This window comes from Lissotriton helveticus, chromosome 4_1 (assembly GCF_964261635.1).
Source record: "Lissotriton helveticus chromosome 4_1, aLisHel1.1, whole genome shotgun sequence".
Classification (NCBI taxonomy): domain Eukaryota; kingdom Metazoa; phylum Chordata; class Amphibia; order Caudata; family Salamandridae; genus Lissotriton; species Lissotriton helveticus.
This window is the reverse complement of record NC_136063.1, coordinates 119,372,706-119,389,633: the sequence shown is the minus strand read 5'-3', so window position 1 is coordinate 119,389,633 and position 16,928 is coordinate 119,372,706.

Here is a 16,928-nt window from a genome sequence, read left to right as displayed (position 1 = left end):
GCAACATTAGCTTCCTCAAATATTCACCTTTAACCATGGTAATGGGACTGGGTCAATGTAGCTAAAACTGAACTCATGATCTTTTCAACAAAACACAACATACACAATATGGAACTTGGTCAACCTATTGATCAGGTGACATCTTATGACTATATATGGATGGAGCTCAATAATTTCTTCAATGACAGCCCTCAGCGCTAAACTGATCCCTGTTCATTTATTTGCATCACTAGCATGAAACCTAACACAATGATGTAAATAAAATCTATATACAGCATAAGTTCTCCGTTAAAACTACAATCAACAATACCACATTGTAAAATAAGACTGGATTTCAACTTAACTTTGCTTTCTACTCAGTACATCAGTCCAGCCCTCAATTACTTCAGTGCTTGTGTGAACTCTCCCATTGTGTTCTGAAAAGGCTTATTTCTTGCTGAACTTAAACAAAAACAAGTTGGCAGCGTGGGCCCACATATAAATACGATTTTCAACTTTATAAAAGAATACAGTCTTCCATCCTTAGATCTATTGACTTTGTTGAGCACACCCTCAAACTCAGATAAGGAACTCCTTGTTGGACCATAATCGAAACACAGATTTGTTGCCCTTTCAAAATACAAACACTCAGTGTTATCATTTGATACTTGTATCTCTAGAGCTCAAGAATGTCTAACATGATTTAAAACCACAAATAAAAAAGAAATACTTAAGATTCAGGTTTTTCTATATCTCATTACTACAGAGGTTTGACAGGTCATGGACATCTAGAGGAGCTGAACATCAGTGTTGTAGATTCTGTGGTTATAAGGAAAACACTAGAGCATATAATTTTTCTCTGCCCAAAACTATTTCATCTACACAAGAAGTATTTATGTGACTCTTTTAATTCTGCTAATGTCTGAGCGACTGATGAGGCCATAAGAACCCGTTTTGCCCTACACACTGATGCCTTAGACGCTGAGGTCTATTATATGGACCAACAGCAATACCTGCCACAAACTAGTGATGAAGCAAAGCTTCGCATATTTTGCGACTTGCTGTATTCATGAACCTCGTTTATGTGTAACAAGGTAATAAGTGTACGTCTTACTAACGTTATATTTAGTTTAAGCAAAGTTTATGAAGCTTGCCTATGTGTATTCCTAATGCATTTAATCCTTGTCCGTAAAATATGGCCGCCGCTTGTATTTAGTTACTGCGCATGCGTCAGTCACACTCATGTGTCCTGACGGGTCTGCAGAAGTGGAGGGAAATTTATGCGCATGCGTAATACATAGCCTTGCCAGTAACGTGGTACTGCTCGTGCCACTGCTCTTGTACCTGTTATATGTAGCTAACATTTAGACTGCATAAGTATATTTTGTAGTGATAAGTTGAAAGTTCAAAACCAAATGATGTGTTTTCATAATGTTATTTTTATGTATTAATTTGTTTTCGCTTACTTTTCATGTACCGCGGGGAATGGGGGTCTAACTGCACCAAAAGCCATCTTGGAGGTCCCTTCTACGCATGTGCGACTTTCTGGGGCACCGACAACCTTGGCTGATGGAACACCGCCAGTTGGCAGTGATGGGCAAGATGCTCCTGAGAACTGACCTGCAACCCTAGCAGGACGGAATCACATGTTCTTTTTCCGAAACAATGTAATATATCTATTGTATTTCTATGCAGTTTCTCATGGGAACCCCGATCTCGCTAGGCGGTACCCAGATATGTAAATGAAGCATCCAAATAGTGTGTTATGATTGGTGTATTACCCAAATCCTACCTTAGGACCAATCGAAATTGGGGATTCTGACACTTTGCAACATTTGGGGGGTGGTACCCTGTCCCCAAACTGTATATCTACCCTGGGTTCACCTAGGGAATTTGTCCGACTTGTCTGGTTTAGCTGACCTGTCACTGACCCATCGTACTCAATAGGTGACTGAAGATACAGAGAGCTGCGGAGCACTCTGTCCGAAATTGACCATAGACTAAGGTTTTACTGAACCTTAAAGTGCTGGCGAAGCACTTTGCTGGGAGTTCGCTGATCCAATCGGGATCTTGATCGATAGCTGCAGAGAGGGTGGAGCGCAGGCGTTGCTTCCAAACTGCGGGTGCGGTCCTGTCCTGAGCGGTCCTGTCCTGAGGGTTTGCTGTCCTGTCCTGAGGTCCTGTCCTGATTCCTAATCTGAGGGTATCCTGTCCTGTCCTGGGTGTCCATTCTGCACCTGCTGTCCTCTGAGGGGTATCCTTCCTTGAGGGTTTCCTGTCCTTAACTGACCCGTGGCCAGGGTTTGGTTTCTACACCAGTCTAGGTAAATACTGCTCTAAGTTCTTTAAAACTTGCACCTTTCTATATTTCAGTCTTTTGCTTAAATAAAGACACACCTTTGCACATGTTGATTTTTCCATGCTTTTGCCGCAAACTATTGAATCATAAAGTCAATTGCATATAATTTTAAATTGTTCCTATGCTATCCTACCTTTTGGAAATCATATTTTGCATTGCAGTTTGTCATTTTCTGATATGGTCTAGAACGGCCTTACTTAAACTGTCTGAAAACTCCTTGCCTTGAATGCATAGCATTTTTTCTTTATCTCATAATTACATTTAAATGGTTACCCTGACTTTATTTCTCTATAGTTATGTACTTTTCATTATCTTGGTTATTGATTGCCTTATTCTTGTAAGTTTAATGCTTGATGAAAACGAACTTTAGATAAACATTTTAAAACTTCCAGTTGTCCGTGGTCATTTACAAGCAATATCGAATGTCATTTGAATTTGCATTTGCTGCCTTTCCTTTTACAGCTAGGCTCCTGATCCGTTGAGGTCATAGGTACCCGTTTCGGTGGATGGTAAGTCGGGTACTCTGAGTAATAACAGTAGGGAACACACACAATTGGTAGCAGCCCGTGAAGTCGCCCTGTCAATGAATAGTGTGAATTGAAAGTATATGGGCCCTGAAGCCGGAAACGGCGGAATCATTGGCTGGGTGACCTCGCGCGCTCTATCAGTTTTTCTGGTAGATCAGAGGATGGTTAGGGACTAGCTAAAGGTTAGGCAGGATTAGTTAGACTAGTTAAGTCGGGAGCTGCTAGTACATTAATGCTGCTATAAGAGCGGCTGTTCCGAGGGGACTGATCACTCTCTTGTGAATACGCTGCTAAAATCAATGAATTGTTTTTTCATTATTATTCTTGCTCTTATATTGTTATATGTATTAATCCATGCGTTTGTAAATCGTATTGTTTCTTGTTGTCCGAACTCCCCGGGGAATTGAAAGGGCAAGTGGTGAATAGAATCCATTGTCCTGAGGTCACAGGCTTAAGGAAAGTTAGGTGCAGGTTAGGATAACCGGGAAGCACTAACTAGGGTTTTCTGAATACATGTGTGAATAAATGTCAGTAACGAGGTTCATTGGCAAACTTCCCATAGTGGCGTAACCTAGTAAGGGTCACATCGGAAGAGTAGCAGGTTCCTCGGAGCTAGGGTGAAAGCAGAGGGGTCCGCTGGGAAACCTTAGACTCGGATATATCCCGGAGAAGTGGATGAGTTTAGGGGAATAACAGGTTCACCGATGCTAGAGTGAAGGGTAGGCGGAAGAGACCTACCCGCAGCGCGTGAAAAGTAAATGGAAGTAGTTTACTTGCAGTGAAACAAAGCTATCCTGTCTAGACACTTGAGCACTGTGGCGAATGTGTATTTGTTGTAAAATAACCAAGCACTGAGCACTTTAAAAGGAAAGAAAGTTTCCGTTACCTTGTGAAGGGAGGGAGTCAGTCGCGAAGCGCCTCTGACGTCACTCCGTGCCGCGCTGGGATTGGTAGAAGCAGCGGGCGGGTAGCGGGGCTGGAATTGTGAAGGAGGGGTGAAGCGCCGGAGCGTGAGAACAGTCTCACGAAGGGGCCGCGCACCCATTGGCCGAAAATAATTGAACGCGTACACCTCATTGGTCGCACGGAATTGCAAGACGCGTTCTGATTGGAGGTGACTTTGTAAACAGAGTTAAGAGTAGAAATTGTATGTGGCACTCGTATTGTCCAGAGACTAGACCCGATCCAAGAAACCAAGGGTTTGAAAGGGATCAGTGGAAAGCTAATAGATACGATATTATGTACGGAGCTAAGAGAAAGATGTCCCTTGTAAATAGGGTAAAGAATTATTTCAAAACGGACAAACCGATTAAATCTAGAGAGGGTGTTACTATCCCGCCACCGAATACTCCTGCCTCATTCATGATGTTTGACCGAGGGTACAACACCTGTGTGTGGTTGGAGAATTGGGTAAGGTACACAAAAGATGACGGAGTATTGGCTTTTCCGTTAGACGGTACCTTCAATGGTAGGATTTTATTCAATTTGAGAACCCGTATGAATGAATTACATCCCAGACCAAGACTAACGCAGTATGAGGCATTAGAGGAATGGGAGATTGAGGCTTTTGAAAGAGAGAAACCCCGGATGGACAAAGGTCTGACCAAGTGGTACCCAAGGCTGAAACAGGAGACTAGGGACAAGAGGATGAAACAGTGGAGACAGAGCATGATTGTGGAGGGTCTATTTCCCATGATGCCAGCATGTACCCCTTCGGGGGAAGGGAAAAAGACAGAAAAATGTAAGCATTGGGGAGCCCTTGGAGAGTCAGACGATGAATTGTTAGATGACATCTTTACGAGAAGTCCGCCCCCTTATAATGAGGGAGCCCGACCTTCCAGTGCAGGAGAGAATCCCCAGCGTCCATCTATTAAGGAGGAACACAGATCCCTATGTAGGGGGGGAGGTGGCCAGGTGTTGCCCTATTTTGAGAACCCCGGACCCGCAGAGGTACGCAATATATATCCTAGAATGCCCGAGAGCTCAGAGGAAAAATATTCCCGTGAAAGAACATTTTTTCCCAGACCTCTGTATGAAAATGAAGAAAAGCCAGTAAGTTCAGGAGTACCCTTTTTACAGCCTCCATATGGGGAAGAGCGTAGGTCATTTGGCACAGGAACTTTGTTCCCAAAACCAAATTATGGCGGAGGACCAAGTGAAACGCATCCTACTGCCCCGAGTCTTACCCCTCACCTGACCCCACAGATGATACCTGACCGGACATTAGGAAGAGTACTAGATGAAAGGGAGCAAGAAGTCCTAGCTAGACAGAGGACAGCAATAATTCAGAAGATCTCCCAGTTAAATACCAGTCCTGAAGCTTTGACTATTCCGGTAACGATCGGACCAGTAGTCCCGTTGTATGGGAATAGTCAAGGAAGTTCGAACCCTCCAGTTATGAACCCGATAATGGCTCCGCCGAGGCAAGAGCCCCTACTGATAGACGATCAGTCCAGTGAGTGCGAGTCCGAAGTGGTGTTCTTGGATCTACCAAACAAACAGACCGGAAAGGGAGTGCAGAAGAGGCATAATCCTTTTGATGCGAAAGAAATTAAATTAGAATCAGCAACAGGGACTAGGAGTGTTTCCTTGGTAACTCCGGAAGAGATTGAAAGTGGGAGTCGTGATTTAGAAAAACAGGCTCTGCAAACGAAACCTTTAGACCTCTACAAGCTGAGGGTAGAAATAGAGGAATTGATGGCAGGAAATGTGGGGTTAGACAGATTAAACACCTATTCTGAAGAAGAATTGCTGTTCATGTGTAAAAGACTTACCAGAAGTATCAGGGTGCTCCACGAAAAGCTGACAGACACCGCAGCTAGTATGGGGGTAGATATTACAAGATCCAAGCCCTTACAAAAGCCTTACAGAGCTGAATTCTCAGACAAGGATTTAGAGAACCTGAATGTGTCAGGGAAGAAGGTGCAGATTAAAGAGTTGCTTGCAGTTTTGCAAAAATGGGGAGATGTGGAAAGGTGGAGAAGCAGGTGGGCAAGAAAGAAAGATGAGGCTCGATCCAGACAAGCTACCCCTGAGTTCCCTTTAAGAGAAGTAGACAAGCCTGAAACATTATGCCCCATGCGTGAGGTACCAGGTGGGAGGTATGTGCACGTTCCATGGTCCAGACAGGATATTGTGTCCTTTACTAACGATTTCCCGAAACTGCGCGAGAAGCCGGTTGAATGGTACCGGCAAGTGGAAAGGTTCGTAAAGGTGCAAAAATGCCTGTGGAAAGACCTGGATGGGTTTTTCGATATTGTGGTCCCGGTCGATCTATGGACCGAGTGTAAAATAGCCATAGCCTGGCCTAGTGAGGAGTACACAAGAGATAAAGAAACAGGGGAACCTTCGAAGGAAGTCATGAGAAAGTATGAGCAGGTAATTCAGCACTTGAAAGAAAAGGTGCCAGCAAAGGAAACTGATTGGACTAGGATAGATAGAACAACGCAGGAAAGAGAGGAGACAGTGCACTCCTATTATGAAAGGCTGTTGCAGGTGTTTAAAACATACAGTGGTATAGATAACATCGAGATGAAGGACATGACGCATTTCATTTACAGGTTTGTAAACGGTTTAAGACCTGAAATTTGTCAGTGGATAAAAGATAACAAAATCTGTTGGCACTCCAAAAAGGTAGACGAGGTCCTACGGTACGCAAAGTACTGCGAGGACGAGATGGCAGAAAAGAAAAAGGCTCTTAAGGAGAAAGTGATGTGGGCTCAGGTGAAGCTCGCAGAACAGCAGGAAAAACAGTTGAGTAACATGGTCAAGAACACTCAGAACCAAGGTACTGGGGGTGGGGGAGGAGGTAAGCCCCGGCCCAAAATGAGCAGGGAAGAGGCTATGAAGAAATTTCCTTGCCATCAGTGCGGCGAAATTGGACACTGGCGTAACGAGTGTCCTTACTTGCCGGATGATAACCCCAAAACACCTGATTTAATTCCACAGACGCAGAAAGAAAGACCAAGAAAGACTCAACCACAGGTAAAAACAGTTCAGGTGCCTCGAGCACCAAAGCCAGTATACAAGGGAAAACAAGCAGAGGGATATGAGATAGAAGTCTGGGAAAGCAATGAGAACAGAAATGCAGCAACTTCGCAGTATCTTTTAAATGATACCTTCCTTTGTGATGACCAGTACTGACGGGGCCTGAGAGGGGAGGACGAGGAGTGCGTACTTGGCGCCTCCTTGCCGGTGGACCAGTCCGGACCATACATTGAAGGAAAGGTTGACGGAAATGATGTCACCTTTCTGTTGGACACTGGTGCTACCCGTTCTACTGTGAGAACAGTGGACGTTCCAAACCTACCCCTCTCGGGAGAAGCCATCCAAGTAGTGGGTGTATCTAATCAATTGATTAGTACTCCTGTTACCAAGCCCATGGAGATCTCAATTGGAAACTTTAAGGAAATGCATAGATTTGTCGTTTGCGACACCAGTCCAGTGAACTTGCTGGGACGTGATTTGCTGTGCAAAATGAACTGTACCATCTTTTGCACACCAAAGGGTGTTGAAATTCAGACCCCAGATGAAGACGGCATTTATAAAATAATGTTAGTCCGCCCTGACTCGGAAATTAAACGAATGACCATGCAGGATTTACCGAAAGAACTCCAAGAAGCAGTGAAGCCAGAGGTGTGGGACTTTACTGGGAAAGATGTAGGGTTAATGAAAAATGTGGACCCCATACAGATAGCCATCAAGGACAATGCAGTATACCCCAATACTAAACCCTACAGAATGAATGCAGAAGTGAAAGCTGGTGTTACTCTGGAAATACAGAAATTGCTAGAAGGAAACATCATACAGGAAGTAATGAGTAGCCCATGTAACTCCCCGATTATGGGCATTAAAAAGCCTAGTGGCAAGTACAGAGTAGTGCAGGATCTACGAAAAATCAACAAGATAGTAGTCCCCTGCTGCCCTATTGTCCCGAATCCAGCAGTGATTCTGTATCAGATTCCCTGGGATGCTGAATGGTTCACTGTGATAGACCTATGTCATGCATTCTTTTCCATTCCTTTGCATCCAGATAGCAAATTTCCTTTCTCATTTGCCTTCAATGGTCACGTGTATTGCTGGAACAGGGTCCCTCAAGGGTACACAGAGAGCCCCTCTATCTTTAATCAGATCTTGAAAAAATGTTTGGAAACTTTGGTCTTACCTGGAAACTCTGTCTTAGTGCAATACATAGACGACCTCTTGGTGGCGTCTAAAAGTCATAGGGATTGTGTGATTGACACCATTGCCCTCCTGAATCATCTGAGTGAGAAAGGACATAAAGTGGCCCCTGACAAATTACAGTTCTGTGCAAAATCTGTGAAATATCTGGGGCACCAGATAGAGAAAGGGGTCAGGAAAGTGACGTCAGAAAGAGTGAGAATAATACAAAAGATGCAGTTACCCCGTACTCAGAAAGAGATCAGAATGTTCCTGGGTGTGATAGGATACTGCAGGCAGTGGATTCTGGGATTTGCAGTCCTAGCTAGGCCCTTGATAAAAATGACCAAGAGAGGAACTCCAGATATTGTAGAATGGGATGATGAAAGCTTAACAGCCTTCACCAAACTGCGAGATTGTCTGTGTACAGCACCGGCATTGGGAATGCCAGACTATTCCAAAGAATTTGCCCTGTTCTGTGACACTCGTGATAATTGTGCATTGTCGGTCCTGACACAAGATCATGGCACAACGAGAAGGCCTGTGGCATATTTCTCTGCCACCCTGGATCCAGTGGCTGCGGGATTACCAGGTTGTCTGAAAGCAGTAGCTGCTACCTGCGCAAGTTTAGAGCAGAGTGAGTCCATTGTCATGGGACATCCGGTAACTGTGTATGTCTCACATGGAGTGGTAATTTTGTTGACCAGAACAAAAACTCAGTATCTCACCCCTAGTCGGCTGACTAAATATGAGAGGATTCTTGTGGGTGCTGCAAATGTAAACATTGTTAGGTGCAGTATTCTGAACCCAGCCACCTTACTTCCCGACCCAAAGGATATGGAGGGGGGGGTGGATGATGAACATGATTGCATAGACTTAACAGAATTCAACACTAAGCCACGCCCAGACATAAAAGAAACGCCATTGCCTGAGCATGACAAAGAATTATTTGTAGATGGTTCATGTCTAAGGCATGAACAAGGAGGCCTGAGTGCTGCCTATGCGGTAGTCTCCTTAGAGAAAATTGAGGAAGCAGGTTACCTATATCATATCAAGTCTGCACAAGTAGCCAAATTGATTGCTATGATAAAAGCTTGCCAAATTGGGAAGAACCTGCGCATAACAGTGTATACTGACAGTCAGTACTGTTATGGGGTTGTGCATGACTTCGGCCAGTTGTGGCTACAGAGGGAGTTCCTGACTTCATCAGGTACCCCTATTCGAAATGGAAAGGTTGTTCAAGACCTTTTAGAGGCAATCCAGTTACCAAAGGAACTGGCAGTGGTAAAATGTGCTGCTCATAAGAAGAGCATGGACAAGGTATCACTGGGAAACGATTATGCCGATCGAGTGGCCCAATGGTGCGCCAGAGATCGGTATATCGTAAATCCAAAACGAGGGGGGCCAGGAACCAGCTGCCAACTTCAAGTGTTTGAGGAAGTGCCTACATGGGATGAAGTGAAAGAGTGGCAGCAGGCGGCACCTTGGCAAGAAAGAGAGAAGTGGAAGGACGATGGGTGTAGACCAAGACGTGTGGATGGTGTCATTTTAGGTCCTACTGGTATGCCTGTGTTGCCTAGACACCTACTTAGCACAATGGCGAGGTTGATACATGAAGGATCACACATTGGTAGGGACGCCATGATTCTAGTGTTCCAACAGACTTGGTACAGTAAAAAGTTCAGGAAAGTAGCAGAGTCCCTCTGCCAGAGGTGCCTGTCATGTCAAAAGATGAACCCAGGGAAGAGGACTGTGGTGGAACTGGGGAAAATTGGGAGGTCTGGGGGTCCCTTTGTAAGGATACAGGTTGATTTCATCACCATGCCCCGTTGTGAAGGGAAACGATATGTCCTTGTCATGGTCTGTTTATTTTCCAAGTGGGTGGAAGCTTTCCCTACTCCCCAAAATGACGCAAAAACAGTAGCTAAGTGTTTATTAAAAGAACTGATACCTAGGTTCGGGGTTCCAGTCACTATTGAATCAGATCAAGGCTCACATTTTCAGAATGCAGTGATCGACGAACTCTGTAAGGCCTTTGGAATTTCACAAAAGCTTCACTGTGCCTACCGTCCAGAGGCTTCTGGAGTAGTGGAACAAATAAATGGAACTATCAAGAACAGACTAGCAAAACTGTGTGATGCAACGAAATTGACCTGGGTGAAGGCCCTGCCCCTGGTCCTGATGGGACTCAGAAGTATTCCTGATCGCAAGACAGGCCTAAGTCCTCATGAAATCATTATGGGAAGAGTGATGAGACAAGCATGGGTGCCAGGAAGCAAACTGTTGAGTATTACTGATGATTTGGTGCTTGAATACTGCAAGAGATTGGGTGACCAAGTGCGTTCTATCTCTCGCCAGATCGGAGAAGACGCCATCCTCAATCCAACGACTCCTCTCCACAAACTGGTCCCGGGGGACTGGGTGAAGATAAAGAAGCATACTCGGAAGAGCTGCCTGGAGCCAAGGTGGGGAGAAAAACGTCAGGTGATTCTGGTTACTACCACAAAGTCAAGTGTGCAGGGGTTCCGCGTTGGATACACGCCAGCCACACCCAGAAGGTACCACCAGACGAAGTGCCTGAAGCAGAAGGGCGTCCAGCAGAGGACTCTGCAGGAGCCAGACCAGAAGTAGCTGACGACGTACAGCCCAGTACCAGTCGAGCTGCAGAATCAGCAGATGTTGGCCCAAGAATAGTTGATAACGAACTACCAGGAGCCCAGCCTGCTGAAGGGGTCCAAGAAGCTGAGCCAGAAGTAGCTGAAGACGAGCTGCCGAGCATATGGCCAGAAGAGTGGATTCCCTTGATTGATCTCACCGAAGACCCCATTCGAACAAGTGAACGACTTTGGGAAGGTAGAGAGTGGACTAGAGAGGAAAAGCAAGGCACAGGCGAAGAACCTCAGACTCTTGAGATTCACATCAAAACTGAGGAGGGAGAAGGTCAGACAGGGATAGAGCACGTGGTTGATACAGAACAAGTGAATGCTGCAGAGCCGGTGCCCGATACTGAACAAGTGAAGGATCCTGAACAAGAGAGGAATACAGAACAAGTGATTGATACTCCTCCACTGACACCTGATATCGGGAAGGGACAGACTAGACATAGTGTAATAGTTCGAGCAGAAGAAAGTCCAGAGATCGAAGTGCTTGAACAGGATCAGATAGAATTAGAAGAACGTGTTCAGGAAACAGAGTCAGAGACACTTGAAGAGCAAACACACAATTTACCTGAACAAGGCCAGATTAGTACCCAGGCAGAAGAAACAGATGCTAGCCCTGGAATTAGTCAGATAGAAGAAGAAGAAACTGAAGCAGAATTGCTACAAGCTAATGAAAATAAGAGGGCAAGAGAAGTAAACGAAGTCCAAGTGCCAACAAAAAGACTTAAGAAAAGAAAGCATCTTGAGCCTAGATACATAAAGAAATTGAGACTGAGAATAAAAACAGTAGAAGAAAAACGTGCAGAAGAAAGGAGAAGTGCTCGCATAGCAGAACAACCAGAAGACACTTCCAAAAGAAGGAGTGATCGGATAAAGAGACAAAACAAAAAGTACAAGTCACCTGAATGGACACTTGTGTTAGAAGAACTTGAAGATCTCGATATCACTGACGTAAGCGATGGAGAGCCCGTCCCTGAGTACTCTGACGAAGAGGAAGAAGAGCCACCGTGAATTTGCACAAAGTAAGATACTTGTGTAGAGACACAAAGAGGGGTTGAGAAACTTCTTCTGAAGCCAAAATGTCTGATTCAAACGTGAATGGTAGACCTAGTCGTAGCGGTTGCAAAACTTGCTGCAAGGTATGTGTCTGTAGTATAGTTGTCCTGATATTACTCTGGATAGGACTAACAATTTTCATTCCCTTTGCTGTAAGCAAAGATACTAATATTGTCCCTACTGAAATTGTAAATACTGACAGTGAAGAGCTGACAACACAGAGTGTAGCTAGACATGAGAGAGCACTGAGACAAACAAAACAAGACTTAGAAGCATCAGATGAGGGAGAACTACATTATCATAGAATTAAAAACAGGACACGCTTAAATGTTTTTGCAAACTTGTTAATACACTATGTAGAGACTATGGAAATTGAAGATTGCTATGTCTGCATGAAGCTACCTACCTCTGTAGCTGAAGGCGTGACATACCATCACTTACCGCTGACATACGGAATCTCCTGTAGCATTTTAGCTAGTTTATTTTACAAAAGAGGACCGTTACAGTACTATTACTCTAATAATGACGTGATCTTTTCGAGCTTCCTATACGTGGGAACTTGAATCCTGTACATACCAAAAGTGACGCAATACGATACATGGGAGATTACTTCCTAACCATAGGTAATATCGACATAGCTGATGCACACAGAGATAACTTGACTTGTTCTTTGCATGAGCAGGAAAAGATGTTCCTAAACATGGCAGAGAAAAGGAGAATTAAAATACAAAAGAAGGCTAATGACGAAAGTCAGAAAAAGCCAAAGTGGGCAGAGAACATGGAAGGCACCTCAACTGGTGGGGCGGGTCCTGCTCTGTTGCTGGATTTTGAAAAGAAAGGCAAGCTATGTCTTCACCGCGAGAAGACTAGCTATTATAATAACATTTTCATTGGTTCCAGTGAATGCGAACATAATTACAAGGTAATTGGAGGTTGGGGTTTCAAAAATGGGTCAGAGCCTGTGTTTCCTGGAATCTATTATATTTGTGGGGACAAGGCTTATTTCAAATTGCCGGATCACTGGTATGGAAGTTGCTATTTTGGCATTGTCTTCCCGAAAATATACCATGTGAATGGAGTTGCTGGAAGCAGTGAAAATACTAATGGCTTAGTGCGTAGTAAAAGAGAAAGCATAGGTGAAATAATGGGTAGTATTTTCAGTGCACTGATACCTGGAGTGGGAGTGGTTCTGAACACTCACAGAATTTGCAAATTGTCCACTATAGTGGATGTGTTGTCGACTGAGACAGCTCATGGATTTCTGCTGGTCAATACCGAAATGGTTGCGATCAGATCAATGGTTTTGCAGAATCGACTTGCTCTTGATACCTTATTGGCGAAAGAGGGCGGAGTCTGCCGGATGTTGAAGGCGCAACATTGTTGCACTTATATTCCGGACAAAAGTGTGCAGCTCAAAAGATATGTGAGAAACATTACTAATTTGGCAAAGGAACTCAGACCACTCGAGGTTGATAGTGCCTGGAAGAGACTGGTAGATGGTCTCTCAAATGTAGGTCATTGGTTCGCTAGTATAGGTAAAGACTTATTGTTTAAAGTACTGATGCCAATTGGAATTATAGGTCTCATTCTATTTCTCATATTTGTCTGTTGCAAATGCCGTAAGCACACCAGAAAGCATGAAGTGAATGCAAGAGGGGTGAAACGAAGTGTGGATGAGCTCGAATTGGAGGAAGTGAATAATCAGATCTATAAAAAGGTGAAAAATTCTCACCCTACCAAAACTGAAAGGGAGAAACTGGAGAAATTGCTGGAAGAGATAGAGTTGTACAAAGTGTGAAAGAAAGTTGCCATCTGGTTCCATTAAATTGTATGATGATAGTAAATATCATCAAAGAGGGGATTGATGAAGCAAAGCTTCGCATATTTTGCGACTTGCTGTATTCATGAACCTCGTTTATGTGTAACAAGGTAATAAGTGTACGTCTTACTAACGTTATATTTAGTTTAAGCAAAGTTTATGAAGCTTGCCTATGTGTATTCCTAATGCATTTAATCCTTGTCCGTAAAATATGGCCGCCGCTTGTATTTAGTTACTGCGCATGCGTCAGTCACACTCACGTGTCCTGACGGGTCTGCAGAAGTGGAGGGAAATTTATGCGCATGCGTAATACATAGCCTTGCCAGTAACGTGGTACTGCTCGTGCCACTGCTCTTGTGCCTGTTATATGTAGCTAACATTTAGACTGCATAAGTATATTTTGTAGTGATAAGTTGAAAGTTCAAAACCAAATGATGTGTTTTCATAATGTTATTTTTATGTATTAATTTGTTTTCGCTTACTTTTCATGTACCGCGGGGAATGGGGGTCTAACTGCACCAAAAGCCATCTTGGAGGTCCCTTCTACGCATGTGCGACTTTCTGGGGCACCGACAACCTTGGCTGATGGAACACCGCCAGTTGGCAGTGATGGGCAAGATGCTCCTGAGAACTGACCTGCAACCCTAGCAGGACGGAATCACATGTTCTTTTTCCGAAACAATGTAATATATCTATTGTATTTCTATGCAGTTTCTCATGGGAACCCCGATCTCGCTAGGCGGTACCCAGATATGTAAATGAAGCATCCAAATAGTGTGTTATGATTGGTGTATTACCCAAATCCTACCTTAGGACCAATCGAAATTGGGGATTCTGACACTTTGCAACATTTGGGGGGTGGTACCCTGTCCCCAAACTGTATATCTACCCTGGGTTCACCTAGGGAATTTGTCCGACTTGTCTGGTTTAGCTGACCTGTCACTGACCCATCGTACTCAATAGGTGACTGAAGATACAGAGAGCTGCGGAGCACTCTGTCCGAAATTGACCATAGACTAAGGTTTTACTGAACCTTAAAGTGCTGGCGAAGCACTTTGCTGGGAGTTCGCTGATCCAATCGGGATCTTGATCGATAGCTGCAGAGAGGGTGGGGCGCAGGCGTTGCTTCCAAACTGCGGGTGCGGTCCTGTCCTGAGCGGTCCTGTCCTGAGGGTTTGCTGTCCTGTCCTGAGGTCCTGTCCTGATTCCTAATCTGAGGGTATCCTGTCCTGTCCTGGGTGTCCATTCTGCACCTGCTGTCCTCTGAGGGGTATCCTTCCTTGAGGGTTTCCTGTCCTTAACTGACCCGTGGCCAGGGTTTGGTTTCTACACCAGTCTAGGTAAATACTGCTCTAAGTTCTTTAAAACTTGCACCTTTCTATATTTCAGTCTTTTGCTTAAATAAAGACACACCTTTGCACATGTTGATTTTTCCATGCTTTTGCCGCAAACTATTGAATCATAAAGTCAATTGCATATAATTTTAAATTGTTCCTATGCTATCCTACCTTTTGGAAATCATATTTTGCATTGCAGTTTGTCATTTTCTGATATGGTCTAGAACGGCCTTACTTAAACTGTCTGAAAACTCCTTGCCTTGAATGCATAGCATTTTTTCTTTATCTCATAATTACATTTAAATGGTTACCCTGACTTTATTTCTCTATAGTTATGTACTTTTCATTATCTTGGTTATTGATTGCCTTATTCTTGTAAGTGTAATGCTTGATGAAAACGAACTTTAGATAAACATTTTAAAACTTCCAGTTGTCCGTGGTCATTTACAAGCAATATCGAATGTCATTTGAATTTGCATTTGCTGCCTTTCCTTTTACAGCTAGGCTCCTGATCCGTTGAGGTCATAGGTACCCGTTTCGGTGGATGGTAAGTCGGGTACTCTGAGTAATAACAGTAGGGAACACACACAATTGGTAGCAGCCCGTGAAGTCGCCCTGTCAATGAATAGTGTGAATTGAAAGTATATGGGCCCTGAAGCCGGAAACGGCGGAATCATTGGCTGGGTGACCTCGCGCGCTCTATCAGTAGCATAAAGTCTCATCAAGTGTTGTGGGAAGCCTGTTGGTCATCATCAACAGCCTCACCAGGAGCAGCTTACTAGCTGCTCAGCCCCTCTCACCATCTGTCCTCACTCATCCAGTCACACAGTCATTCCACACATAGCCACACACCAACATTCCACTCAGAACACTCACACAGGATGAGCAGCTAGGTACAAGATAACATAGGAGATAACATAGAAGAACAAGCATTTGCAATGCAATAGGTCTCGCATTAGGAAAGTTTGAGGTATTGGTATTGTAAATGACATTTTTTTTATTTATGTGTTGGTTTTGAAAATAGTGAAATTAATAGCTTTGTCATTTACAATGCCAATAGTTTTCACTTTCGCAAATGTGACACCTAAAGCATTTGTAAGAGAGAGAGAGCCTGCTCGGCTCTATCCTTCCCTTTAATTCTCTGGCTTGCCCACCTTTACCCGATACACAGTGCTAGGAAGAATGGGCATATGGTGTACAATCATGCAGACTGCGGTTTGCTAAAATGCTTCTATTTTGAAACACATAGGCGCATCTTGCTATAGGAGTCCTGGTGTGTGTACCCCAGGCACGCTTGTGATGCGAAGATGTTGGTTGTAATGATGTGTGTTAAGCAGAGTGCTCAGACAGGAGTGCTGTAATAAATGACAAAGTACCGTGCGAAGGATCATAAGTGGGCTAAACATGTCGAGTAAAGGCTACATAAATGCAATTGCAATCCAGTGTTTCCGAGGAAGACTGTGCTGTGGTAGAAGTTGTATATATACAATGTTCTCATGCACTCTGTGCTCGGGGGAGGGGTGCGGCGTGTTCTCACGAGATCTCCTCCCCAGCAGTTGCTGTCAGTGCCCGGCTGTGCAGTACCATGGCGGCGCTAGCTGTTCGGAGGCTGCTATGGATGCAGCAACTGAGCTGTCCCGGCTCAAGGGGCTACGAGACCCGCCTGGTGCACAGCGGCGGTGCCGGTGCCGCCTCCCTCTGGTCGGTGCGGCGGATGGCCAACTCGGTGCCGCTTCGGGGGCTGTGTGCTGCGCCATCTATTACCTATACCGGACCCGTTATATTCCCACGGAGTCTCTCCGCGCCTCCGCCGAAAACCGAGGTACCCGACCGCGTCTGCAGAGCGGCGCCGGTCTCCGGCGGGAGCAGGCAGCCCGCCTCCCCCCGCGGCTCTCCCTCCTGCCGGTAGCAGCTGCGGCCAGTGAAACGGTAGGAGGCTCCTCAGCATCACGAACACCAGCCCAGAGGGTCGGTGGCAGTGGAGGGTTATCAGGGCGCTATCCCTGTCAGCGTCTGTGCTGGGGCTTGGTC